We start from the raw sequence: 9,414 nt of genomic DNA, 5'->3' as shown, positions 1-9,414 counted from the left end.
GTTCAAAGCCAGCCCAAGCAGGAAAGTCCATGAGACTCTGATCTCTAATTAGGTAGCTATAAGTTAGAAGTGAAGTTGTGGTAGAGCAACAGCCTTGAACAAAAATGCTAAGGGATAGCACCCAAGCCCTGAGTTCAAGTCCCATCACCAGCATACACACACACACACACACACACACAACACTCTCTAAAAGAGTAGTATTTCCAAATGTGTATATATGTGTGTATGTGCACACATATAACATAGTGCATTAAAAAGTGCTAATAAGTTATTATAAAGTAATTACCCTTATCATCACCACTAAGACCAAGAGACAGGATATTCAGAACCCTAGAAGTCTGGCATACATCTGCTCTGTCATAACTCCTCCACTTTCTAAGGTAAACTATAGAAAGTGAAAAAGGGATTCAACAACTTTGTATTATCCATTATCCATCCCTAAATAGTATTGTTTAGTTTTTCTTTTTTCCTGAATTTTATATTCAGGTTATCACATAGATATAGTTATTTTTTAAATAATACATTAGTCAATGATCCTAAGACTCTTCTCCAGTTTGGTTGGAAGTAGAGAACTGATAATCACATCACTTGAAAAATAATTGTCACTAACTCTTCACAGTCATTTATTTCATTTTTTCTTTAGTTTTTATAACAATATTTCCCAGGACTTGTCTAATGATTATTATATAAGGAAACAGTAAGAAAAATAGAAATACTTCAACCTTCTTGTCTGTGTCCTCAGAGACCCATTTGGATAGTGACCTGTTCTATCCAACCATGTGGTTATCATGACAGTTTCTGATGCTAAATCTTAGATGTTATGTGACCTTATAAAGGATGTGATACACTTAATTTCTAGGAAAGTCTTTCCTAGATATTTCTATTTGTTTATAATGTCTCATAGAAATTTTTCTTTTATAATGTATGCTGCACATCCACACCAAGTTTTATATTTTTCTAGTCATTTTAATTATGATATGATAAGAAAGGAAATTCAATTTCAAGATAAGAATATAACACTGATCATAATCTCGGAATGGAAATCTCTCCTCTTTGTGATGTTTCCTTTGTCATGTATTTCATTTATTCAAATACCATTATATTTTCTTCTTGGCGGCCTATTTTCCACTATAATTCTTCTCTGTTATTTTGGTATATCCATTTATGGCCACTGTCATGCTAATTTCATTTTTAAGAGAGCTTCAAATATATTCATATATTACATCTGGCACTCCCCTCATTAGCCTTTGTTAGAAATCATTGACAGTAAAATGAATTTAGAGAAAAAAGAATAGAATGGAGGGAATTACTCTTCCTGTTATAGATTACTATGTAGCTACAGTGAAAAGACAGGCTGATATTGATAGAGGAATAGACAAGCAATCTGTGGAAAAGAATATGGAGCCCAGATATAGACCTACATATTTTTGCCTAAATAATTTTTGAGAAAGTTTCAAAAAGCAATTTCTTTTTTGGTCGATCGTGGGGTCTGAACTCTGGGCCTGGGCACTGTCCCTAGGCTCTTCAGCTCAAGGTGAGCACTTGAGCCACTACTTCCATCTTTTTCTGATTATGTGGGGCTGAGGAATTGAACTCAGGGTCTCATACATGCAAGGCAAGCACTCTAACATTGAGCCACCTTCCCAGCAATTTTTAACAAATGATAGATAAGCAAAGAAAATGAACCTCTATTCAACTCTCATTTGTCCTACAAAATGGACCACATACTTAGATATCCTGATAGAAATATGATAAACTTAGGTAAATAACACAGGAGAAAATCTGTATGTTCTGGAGTAAATAAAGAAGACTTAGGCTTGAAAAGCAAGGAAAGAAAAGAATCCAAAAAAAAAGTTCACAAAATTGGATTTTTCAAAATTAAAACAAATTATTTCTGCAAAGTCTTGTGATCAAAACGAAAGCATAAGCCAGGCTCATGCTGTAATCCTAGATACTCAGGAGGCTGAGATCTGAAGATCACAGTTCAAAGCCAGCCAGGGCAGCAAAGTCCGTGAGACTCTTATCTCCAATAAACCACCAGAAAACTGGAAGTGGCACTGTGGCTCAAGTGGTAGTGCACTAGCCTTGAGCTGAAGAGTTGAGGGACAACTGTCAGGCCCAAAGTTCAAGCCCCAGTAACAATAAGCTACATTGTTTGTTTGTTTAAAAAAAAAAAAAGCTCAACAGTAGAAATAATCAAAGAACCTAGGTAAAAAATAGATAAAACAGGTATTTTCCCAAAGGGTGTTGACATACAGAAAATAGATAATAAACACACAGAAAGATGTCCAGAATTAGACAAATTAAAGCAACAATAATCTGTCTCTATACATCTATCTAAATGATGAGGATACAGGAAAACCAGAACAATTGTTTAGAGCTGATGTGAATGAAAGCTGGTTGCTACCCTGGCATCTTCCTTTAAAATTAAATATGTACATCCTACAAACTCAGTTATGATGCTCTTGCCTATTTATCCCTTGGAAGTGAAATTTTTCAAGATGTGGTGAACATTTAGAGCAATTTCATTGACAATAGCCAAACCATGCAAAGAACCCAAGTGATCTCCAAATATAAATGGCATAATTACATTTATTCACAAAGGTGGTTTTTAAGGAATGTACTGAGTGAAAAATGTGGTTCCAGTTATATATCATTTAAGAAATAGACTAATTAAAATGTGGGAGAAGATTAGTAATTGAAACCAAAGACTGCAAGTAGAAGGAAGGGCAGGTGGCTATGAAGAGCTAACACAAAGGACTGCTATGGTGATGATGGCTCTTTATTTTTATTATTGTGGTAGTTATTAGACAAAGCCATGCACAGAGTAAAACTTACACAGACAATGTTTTTAAAGCTTGAAAAATCAGCAGAGCTTTCTCAAGCTCTGCTGATGGTACCAATATCAGTTTCCTGGTTCTCATAGAGTCCTATTGGTATTCAAAAAATTACTATTTCGAGTTGTAAGGTGAAAGGTATGTCAGGGTTGTCAGCAGATTACTTGGCAGTTTTCTATGACTCATTGCAATCATTTGAAAATAAAATTAAATAGTAATAACCACAACCATTCTCAATTATTTTTCTGATGGATAAACTTTATTTTATACAGTTTATACAACAGTGTGAATTCTTTCCAGTCACCTATCTTATTCCTATTGGTGAACAACCTGTGCAGAAGGAATTAGACAAAATGTTACTCAAAATGGGTTGTAGTTAAAAAAAATCTGGTAGTTGCCTCTGAGGGGTATTTGGTTAGAGAGTCTCATTACATAGTATTTTGAACTTTCTTAGTGCTGAATTAGAATTAATTATATTTTATATAAGTGTAATCAGCACTTGCTGAGGGTTAATAATGCTAAGTAATGCACGAATGTTTATTTAATCCTCATAATGTCCTTACAGGTAATCTCTACTTAAAGGTGAGGAAACTGAGGCATAAAGAGGTTAAATACTTTGCTCCAAACCAGGTGGAGGATGGCATTAGGACATGGTTATCAGAGAAATCAGAAAATGTTCTTCCTCCATATACTATAGTGGTAATCAATGTAAAACATTTAGCATTAAAAAATATTAGCCCCACATACATATGACCATATAAGATGATGCTAAGCAAATAAACTCCAAGACATGGATCCAAGAGGAATTTTGTTGTTTTTAATGTACTTTGTGATTTCTTGTTTCTTTTGTGTGTTCTTCTCCCTGTGGTTGGTTTATCCCCTGTTGTCAGTGGTGGTACCCTGGGTATTGCATATATGTTTATCTGTAACCCCTCTGTATATCACCTTGACAATAAAAAATTATTATTAAAAAAAATTTGCACACTCTATAGAATTGAAGGTAACTCCCGCTGATGTTTCTTCCTACATCCTCAACTCTCAAGTTCTCACAAAAGTAATAAAAAGGTTCAATTTAAAATTTTGTGTCACTGAGCTGGGAAGGTGGCTCAGTGGTAGAGCGCTTGCCTTGCATGCATGAGGCCCTGGGTTCGATTCCTCAGCACCACATAAGCAAAAAAAAAAAAAAAAAAAAAAATTGTGTCACTGAGGAGGACATCCAAGTCCTAATTTGGGAAGGAAAAATCAGCCCCTGGACAGATTCTGCTCTCATTACTTTAGAGTAAGAGAACGTGAGGCCTTATCTCTCTGATCCATTCTTTTTTTTTTTTAATCTCTGCTCTTTATACATTGATAGCTTAAGAAATATAGCAAGAATAACTTTACCAGTGTCTTGGATACAGCAGCAATTCAAGAAATATTTACTGAATGAAAGAAGGCATTGGACAAGGAAATGATGAGACAGGTGGTTCTGAACAGTAATGACTGAGAATTTTTATAAGAATTTATGGAATTCTAAGTGAGAAGCTGTCTTTGTTGTCATCTTCTCTTGTTCCTCCAAATTTTATAACATCTTCACAGTACTGCATATGACTTGGACTTCCTGGAAGAGACACACAGCAATAAGGGCCAAGTGAGCAAAAGAAGGAAAGCAAGATTGAAGAACTTCCAAGGAGTCTAGCTCACTGTGTTCTCAAGAAATGTTCTGGTGTTTGCTGTGGAGGAGAAAACAAACAAACAAACAAAAAGAAAGAGTAAAAAATATACCACTAAGTATTTAGGCTCCTGTTTACACATTACTCCCAGACTTTATGCCCCATACATAGAGTTAATGTATAGAGTCCCAACTATTCCTGTTCCTCTGTAAAAACCCATTCCTCTATGCTGCTCATTCTGTAATTGTTTAAAACATGCATCCTCTTAGCCTACCACCAATACTTCTTCACAAAGCCACTCTAGTCTCTGATGCAGCTTCTCATTGGTTATAATCCTTAAGTTGTTGTTTGTTGTTGTTGTTTTTCTTTTGGCTACTCTGACTGCTGTAATATCTGTCAGAGCTCACTTTCTTCCCATTCCTCTATATTCTTTAGATAATTAACGCCAAGTGAGTTATTCCATCACATGGAAGGAAATAAGAGGCACAGATAAGAGAGAATTCCCTGCCTCAAGACTTCATGCTCCCTGCTACCCCAACCTCATTCCCGTGGTGTCATTTATTTTTTTTAATTTTATTTTATTTTATTTGTGAACATACTGTACAGAGGAGTTACAATTACGTGGGCAGGATAATGCGTACATTTCTTACCAAGCATTGCAGCCTCCTCCTTTGTTTACCCTTCACATCCCTTCCCAGCCTCCCCCCTCCCCCCCAATCCCAATCCTTCTCCTTCCCCCCCTTCCCTCCTCCCCCCCCCCCCCCCCGCACCGACGTTGTAAAGCTAGTTTTGGACATGACAACTTGTACTTCTCATTGTTGCAACAGGTCCACCTGTATCCTTAAACAACTGGTTTTTCCCCATCTCCTCCACAAGTTATACTGACATCAAATAGAGTGAAAGCAGGGGTTATACTGTGGGGGAGGGATATACAAAGCAACAAAGAGATAATCTTATAAATGCATTAGAAACACATGCACGAAAGAAAAAAAACATTAAAATACACATCTAAGGGTTCATTTTCCTGACATCACATTATCTGACCTTTTCCGCTTCACTCATACATATACTAGATATTACAAATAAGGTAAACCATGGGACCTATGTTTTTTGGGCCTGGCTTACTTCACTTAATATAATTTTTTCCAAGTTTTTCCATTTCCTAACAAATGGGGAAATGTCATTCTTTATGATGGAGGCATAGAATTCCATTGTGTATATATACCACATTTTCTTGATCCATTCATCTACTGAGGGGCATCTGGGTTGGTTCCATATCTTAGCTATGGTAAATAATGCTGCAATAAACATAGTTGTGCTGGTAGCTTTAGTGTGGTCTTGTTTGTAAACATTTGGGTAAATGCCCAAAAGTGGGATTGCTGGGTCATAGGGGAGTTCTATGTGAAGTCTTTTGAGGAACCTCCATACTGCTTTCCAAAGTGGTTGAACAAGTTTACATTCCCACCAACAATGAAGTAAGGTTCCTTTCTGTCCACATCTCCTCCAGCATCTGTTGTTGTTAGAGTCTGTGGTGTCATTTATTGAGAGTGACTGCCCCTCCTGAAGTTGGGGTGTCTAGACCACTTCCTGGTCTTGTCACCAGCTTCTTCCCTCCCTGCTTCAGTCCCTGAGCTCCTCCTAGTGGGGAGAATCAGCATTAACATACACTGGTTCTTGTCCTTCATGGCTGGGAATGGGCTGCAGTACATGGACTCTTGAGGGTTTGGGATGAAAGCACCTTTATGAGACAGTGAACTAGGTACATGGTGGTTTCTGGGAGAGAGTAAGAATAGACAGGAAAGAGGCTGGGGAGAGAGGGAGTGAAAGGCATACAAGCATGGCACTTCTGCCTAGTGACTTGGGGCCTTTTGTATAGACCATCTACTCTGACTTGTTCATCTCTGGCTTTCCTAAGTTGTAAAATAAGAACACTGCTCCTGATTCATTTTTCTCCAATAGAACTTCAGCTACACCTTCTTTCCCGTGGCTTTCTCTTTCTCTCTGATTTGTTCTTGTACTCTGTACATGTCTTACTGCTCCAACAGGACAGAATGTCCCTGGAGGAAGTAGACTTTATGCATATTTCACCTCCCCAAATAGCTAACAAAAACTCCTGCATTATAGGTGTTAATTATCTTTGCATATGAGTTTGTCAATTCACTTAAATATGTTTAATCCTATGCAAGATAACACACAGAGTCATACACACCTGCCTAAGACCTTGCTTTAATAGCAACAATGAAATGGAGACATGAGAATTATAGAAAGATAATAGTTTTTATTCCTAGCATAAACATAATAATAGATATTTAAAATCTCAAGTGGATGGAGCCTTCTAAAGTTGAAATTTTGACTTAGAATAACTCTCACCTGGGTGCATTAGTGGCAAAGCTTTCTCCTGAAAAGCAGATAAGGGAGCCAATCATTTTAGATTAGAAAGCTTTCTATCTTAAAAGCTTATTGCTATTCATATCACAGACAAAAAGATAACATATTTAGTACACGTATTATCTAAAAATCACTAGGAAAAATATAAACAATTCAATTCAAAATAATATATAAAAAAGAGATAAATAAAACTCTATAGTATTTAATGTTATTATATTAAAAGGAAGCAAACATTAAAATCTTACAATAGGCTGTGTACTTAGTGTACTGTGAAATAAGAATTTACATAGCCTTTTGGGTGGGGGGGCAAGGGGGAGGCTGGGAAGGGAGGTGAAGGGTAAACAAAGGAGGAGGCTGCAATGCTTGGTAAGAATGTATGCATTATCTTGCCCATGTAATTGTAACCCCTCTGTACAGTATGTTCACAAATAAAATAAAATTTAAAAAAAAGAATTTACATAGCCTTATGGGAGTATAATTTGGATTAAGCATAGGAATAACACTTGACAGTATATGTCAGATTGATAAAGGATTAGAAGAAGTCAGGAATTAACTGGACTTGAAAACACTGGCCAAAATATTTACTGTGGGAAATAAAGTTAACTTGATGGTTAGTAGATAGGCCTAATGCTGAACTATATTGTATCTATGCATAAAGGAAACTTACCAAAAACTGTCATTGATTCATATAGCAGGCTAAGATGGGTGTGGAAAGAGAGCATTAGAGAAGGTTAATGTGACTAAAAATATGCTATGTGTCTGTAAGGAATATTCTGCTGAAACCCCTTTGTACAATTACTATATATTAAAGATAATGAATGACAAATGTGTAACAAGTTCTATTTGGGGTGGGTACTAGTGAAAAAAGAGAGGGAAAATGGGGATGATAAAGGAGGCTAAAAATGGTCGACATACTTTACATGCATATATGAAAATAGAGCAATGAGACCTGTTGAAATTGTCTGAAGAAGGACAAGGAAGTAACTGGAAGGAGTCAAATTTTATCAAGGGACACTGTATGCATACAGGAAATATCACAATGAAACTGCCTTACACAACTAATATATACTAATAAAAATAAACTAGAAAAAATAAGAAAACAAAAGAGATTCTAACATTCCCTCATGTTTGTCCTATGTCTGATAGATTAAATAAATCGCAATTTTCTGTAATAGGTGAAATTTAGGACAGAAGAAGAGTTAAAGGCCAAAGTGCAGCAAGGACAGATTTGAGGGTTTGTTGAGTTTGTGGTCAGGCAAGTATGAACACTGGTCTCTGCTCTGCCCTCCAAAGGTCATGTGACCATGGAAAAGCCTTTAACTTCTCCAAGGTTATTAAATGTGGATGATAATACTTGTCTCAAGTTATTTTGGACAATTGCAGAGTGTGTATACAAACTTCCCATACATAATAGAGCCAGTAATTAGTCATTGGTACTTTTTCTTTTGACTGATAGAGTACTAATATAGATGAGTATGAAAAATCACTGAGGAATTCTCTCAATTCATGTCTTAAAAATATGTTACAGGATCAGGTGATGGTAGCTCACACCTATAATTCTAGCTACTTCAGTAAGCTGAGATCTGAGGATTGAGCAAAGTCTTATGAGATTCTTATCTCCAGTTAACCAGAAAAAAGACAGAAGTGGAGGTGTGGCTCAACTGGTAGAGCCCCAGCCTTGAACAAAATCATAAAGCCCAGAGTTCAGGTCTCAATAGTGGCACAAATAAACAAACAAACAAACAAAACATTACAAAGATAGGTAGTCAGGCCAACATGCCCAAAACACAGCTACTTTATGTTACATCTCTAGTAATAATTGGTAAGGAAATTTGAACCACTCTTTCAAGGACAACAAGAAATGCCAAGCAAAACATTTTTTAAAGGCATTAAATAAGATAATGAGATAAAATATTGAGAAAAATACAGAGACAAGGAAAGAAGTTCCGGGACATAGACCTGGCCCCTGGGATCACTTGGGCTTTTCTGGGGCTTGTGATGATTCACTTCATCCATGTGCTACAGTGCCACACTGTCTGGGACTAAGTCAGTCTGGGTTGTGATTCCAGCCTGGGAAGCATCCGAAGGGCCACTGGAAAGCAGGCCTCATACCTTTTAAAATATCCAGCCCACTGTTTAACACTGAGGCCTACGTAGTAATGACTGAAGATTTAATCAATGGATACGACTTGACAAAGAAGGGAAAGGTTCTCAGGAGCTTGGTCCATTTCTGATTCTTAGGAAGAGAGATGTCAAGATTGATTTAGACTATCTCCACCTAAGTTCCCATTTAACACAAGAACTGGAATTTCACAAAGACATCAAGTGACCAGAAGTCTAAGCTGAAGCTCCAGCACTCATGTCTTGTTTTCATCCTCGAGACTCATCTCCACTGGTACTTACTCTGCCCATGAATCTGGGATTGGAGGCTCTGTTTCTTGACACTGGGTCTGCTCCACCCCCTCCCCACCCCCACCCTCGGAGGAGCCTGGATCTTCACTCCACATGGCAAGAATCTGGAGCTCCTGGGATCTCCT

Source organism: Dipodomys merriami, unplaced genomic scaffold, assembly GCF_024711535.1.
Source record: "Dipodomys merriami isolate MVZ:Mamm:240054 unplaced genomic scaffold, mDipMer1.0.p SCAF_56, whole genome shotgun sequence".
Classification (NCBI taxonomy): Eukaryota; Metazoa; Chordata; class Mammalia; order Rodentia; family Heteromyidae; genus Dipodomys; species Dipodomys merriami.
This window is presented reverse-complemented; position numbering follows the sequence as displayed.